This window comes from Sorex fumeus, unplaced genomic scaffold (assembly GCF_029834395.1).
Source record: "Sorex fumeus unplaced genomic scaffold, SorFum_2.1 ptg000128l, whole genome shotgun sequence".
NCBI lineage: Eukaryota > Metazoa > Chordata > Mammalia > Eulipotyphla > Soricidae > Sorex > Sorex fumeus.
In genome coordinates, this window is record NW_026606185.1 from 34,391,548 (window position 1) to 34,396,215 (window position 4,668).

Here is a 4,668-nt window from a genome sequence, read left to right on the forward strand (position 1 = left end):
ATTGAGCTCAGGACACAGGAAATGACCTAGTTCCATAGGTGGTCTATTTTCTTCTAGTGTCTTCAACCAAGTTCTTTTTCCATATAGGACATGTGATGTTCACAGGAAACAGAATCTGCTAAGCTGTTTCAAATACATCATGTCCATACCTCCCAACAATTCAGTTAGCATCTTCCTGTCTTCCCTGTGTCCTTGAACTAAAGCCACACCCTAAGTGGCATCCAAAATTCAAAACAGAAAGCCTTATTTATGAAGTACAAATCACCCTTATTACTGATTTGCCACCTCTAAAAATAATTCAGAATGCAATTTTGATGCAAAGAAGACTATTATCACCTAAGTTAAATTAGTTTGGAATTTTACAACTATCCTTGCTTCTTGTTCTTTTACATATATGAATATGGAATATATTATACACATGATACATGATTATAGATATTATAGATACATGATTATAGTATATATCTTAAAACATCCAGACTTTTTTACTTATGAGCATATATTCATTCATCCAGTTTATTTCAGTTAGAGTCCAAATATATAGTACAGGCTCAAAGACCCAACAGGTAAGATCTTGTCTTCAACCTCAGGGCACTGCATCCCTCATTTTACCAGCAATTATGAGTGAAAGTGGAACCCCCAGATTAAATCCAGAAACACCTGGATTTTTTTCTGATTTCTATTTTTGGGCTCGAGTGATATGATAGCACAGCGGGTAGGGTGTTTGCCTTGCACTCTGCTGACCCGGGCTGATCCGGGTTCGATTCCTCCACCCCTCTCAGAGAGCCACCCAGCAAGCTACTGAGAGAACTCAGCCCACATGGCAAAGCCTGGCAAGCTTCCTGTGGTGTATTCGATATGCTAAAAACCGTAATGTAACAACAAGTCTCACAATGGAGGCATTACTGGTGCCCGATCCAGCGAATCAATGAACAACGAAAGGACAGTGCTACAGTGCTTCTATATATTTTACGATCACGATCACAATCACGACCATCCTGTTGTTCGTTGATTGCCTCAAGCAGACTCCAGTAACGTCTCCGTCGTAGCCCTGAGATTTTTTAAAATGTGTCATATTCAAGGCTCTTTCAGGGTTAGGGAAATGAGACCAATCATTGTTACTGGTATTTGGCATATTGGGTATGCCACGGGGAGTTTGCCAGACTCTGCTGTGTGGGCAGGCTACATTTGGTAGCCTGCCAGGTTGTCCAAAGTAAGAATGAGATAATAAGATGTCACTTCCGGGAACTGGGTTTTATAGTCTCTGGTCTTGGCCATTGATGGGATTATACAGGGCCAGGGGGTCAGTTGGTGGGTGTGACCCTTGCCTACTGAAATATGGAGGATCTGTTTGGAGGATGCTCAGTTCCGATCTGAGCAGGCTTGGAGATCTCAGCCCCGGGACCCGCGTGCCTTTGTTCCTCTGCTGGTACCTTCATGCGTGTGGAGAGTGGTCTCAGCATGGTGGTGGCTGGTTCTGAAGGTCTTTGGCTGCCCGAGTCCTGGTCGGGGCGGGGAGGGAAACTCAACCCGTTCCCCTCCAAGGGGCCCTGGCGAAGGCAGCCAGGCGCAGGAGCAGGAGACTCTGCGCATATATACAGTATCGTATATATTTTACATACCAATCAATTTATCCACTTAAAGCATACAACTCAATACAACTCTAACTCCTAACTACCATTAATTGAAAGGTCTATGTCTGTTTACTGTCTGTTACAGAAATTTTTAATAAGTGGTATATAATATGTAATCTTGTGTGACTGACTTCTTTCACTTAAAATATTTTTTATTAAAATTATGAATTTTGAAGTTATTCATAGTTGATTTTTAGGCATCCCATGTTCAAGCACCAATCCCATCACAACGTTAACTTTCCTCCACCAATGTACTCAGGTTCCCTTCAATCCCATCACTGGCTCTTGAAAACATGAAAATGAGCAAAAGAACACTCCTTCAGTTGGTACTTTGCTAATTTTGATGAATGTGAATTCTTTTTCTGAACTTCAAAAAAAGTATTATATAAAAATTTCATCAAAAAAGTTTAGGAAAGTGTGCTTTTCTCTTAGAAGTATAAAACTAAATTACTTTGATTCATCTACAGGCAGAGGAAGAGTGCCAGTTCCTTCCTCCTCCAAACCGGTTCACTGTCTCACACACAACTCTGATACTCAGGAGCTTGTCAATACTTGCTAGCTATGCTTTCAAGGAATAGTTCATGTCTTAGAGTCTTCATTCTTTTAATCTTTTTTTAATGAGGGATCAGAGAGATAGTATAGTGTGTAAGGCACCTGCCTGATACAGAGCTGACCCGGGTGGGTTTGATCTCCAGCACCGTGACATATGGTGATCCATATTCACAGCACTAGGAATAAGCCAGAGCATCACCAGATGTGACCCAAAAATAAAAAATAAGTAAAATAAGAAATCTTTCTATTTGCTATAATATACAACCAAGAACTCAGAGAGTTTTTGTTTGTTTATTTGCTGTGTGTTTTGTTTGAAATAGGACTCCTCAAGTTGTGCTCAGGAGGCGTAAATGCTCCCAGCTATTCTTGACCAGCCTGGCCAGAGGTTCAGAGCTAGGACAGAAGGAAGCAGTGCTGCTTGGACCTGAGGTGCCATGGGACCTCCAGGGTTGGGACTTCAATGATCAGGGGATCACAGGGTTCAGGAAATCTAAAAGAAGTCAGGGGAAACTGAGACAGAACAGTGGGTAGAGTACTTGCCTTGTTCATAGCTGCCCTAGATTTGATCCCCAGCACCCCATATTGTTCCCTCAAACCCTGCCAGGAATGACTCCTGAGCACAGCCAGGAGTTAGCCCTGAACACTGACAGGTGTGGCCCCAGACTAAAAAATCATATATACATATATATATATGAATACACGCATATATATATATGATGTATATGCCTTAACCAATGTACTAACCCTCTGGCTGTCAGACATTTTGAATTTTTTTTTGGCAGAGCTAGAACATCTCAAAGTTTTAATCCTTTCTTTATAGGTTACCCAGCCCACTTTCGACTAAGAAAACTGTAGAAAGTTAGTAACTGCCACAAGCAAAGGCCAAACGGTGGCACACGTCAATTTTCCACAGAGTCCTGCTTTGCAGGTTTGAATGCACTTCTGGGTCTCTGCTCACACTTGCAGGAATCAATCATGACAGACTTTGTCCTCGGGGTCTCTTTATGCTGTATTTATTTGTAAACTCATCAACGTTCCTACAGATTTTTATGATACTCAGGGTATTCTTCAGTTAGGTCATCCTAAAGTGGGTACTCAGGCTGGGAGTTGTTCACCAGTGCAACGAGGGACAGAATTGCTTGGTCAGCTTTAGTTGCTAGATTCCAGTTTTTAGCATTAATTATTAGTAGAAAGATTTGCCCCTTTTCATCAATGTTGGGGTGATCTTTGTTTTAAACGTGATTTTTCATGGTTTTGAATTGGTACTCTACAGTAAGCTTATTTCAATTCTGAAGGCCCCCTGATCAATGGAGGATTGTCCTGAACAATAAGCCCTTGCCAAGTCAATAAATTAGCTTCATCAACCTGGATGCTAGAGAAGGTTTTTATTCCACATTTGTGGATTTCTTCAAGCTCCTTCATCAGCCTCCTGCTGGCCTCCATCTTGGATCTGGTACCTTGAACTTATTTTTGATCCCAGAAAATCCACATTCTTGACAAGAAATAACATGACTGCATGCTCTGTTCATTCTAAGTGTTCATTCTGAAAATTTATGTTCAATCCGATTCTTGTTCCCAGTTCCTTCAATTCTGTAGAGGACAAGGAATACAGTAAGGCCCAGAGAAGACTCATCATTTTTAAGAGATTTCCCTGACAAGAGTAGGAATTTTCAACGTATCTGTGAGTTACTCAGATGTCAAGTTTCAGTATGAGACTTTGAGATGATCTCCGAGGCCAGTTGAAAGGAGGGCTTTGCCTGCCTAGAACCCAGAGACTGGGAGCTATGCTTCCTTAAAGCAGTGTGTAAACTGGCATAAAAGAGTTTGATTAATTACTGGAAAGACAGTACAATAAGTAAAGTATTTGCCTTGCATTTGCCTTGCTTGCAGAGGACTCAGTTCAACCTCTGGCAGCACATACAGTGTGCTGAGCACTATCAGGAGTAATTTCTGAGCACAGAGCCAGGAATTAAGCCCTGAGAACTTCCAGGTGTGTCCCAAACAACAAAAAACAAAGAGGGATAGTTCATGTGATGGTTTCCTTGATTCAAGAAATAGCTATCCAGATAATAAAAAATGTTTAATAAGATTTATAAAATCTTTTCACTTCTTCAGAGACCAAGTATATTTGGTCTAAAATTATTCTTAAATCTAGTTATTCTTAAATATATATAATTAAAATAGAAATAATAAATTGTTTAGAAATAATGGTGTACTTTAGCACAAATCTGTTTTTCCAATGTATCATCATAGTTACTACCTACAGAGCAAAATATGCTGCCTTAACATTTCTCTCACTGAAAACCAGATCCACATTCTTCTCTTATCAGGGACTTTTGTGCCCTTGCATTTAAGTTAATGTTGACCTAAAGTAGCTCGTATTTGAAAGTAACATAAGCTACTTTCTCTGTTAAAAGATTTGCACATTGAGTTCTGCTGGATAAAATCCAGTGCAAACAATATTAAGAGCAACTGTAATTTA

The 4,668-nt window shown here is 40.3% G+C and overlaps 1 pseudogene; it reads right to left on the reverse strand.

The window, feature by feature from the left end:
- Positions 1–3,159: 3,159 nt before the first annotated feature.
- On the reverse strand, positions 3,160–3,629 carry LOC130045522 (ubiquitin-conjugating enzyme E2 L3-like; annotated as a pseudogene).
- Positions 3,630–4,668: the final 1,039 nt, after the last annotated feature.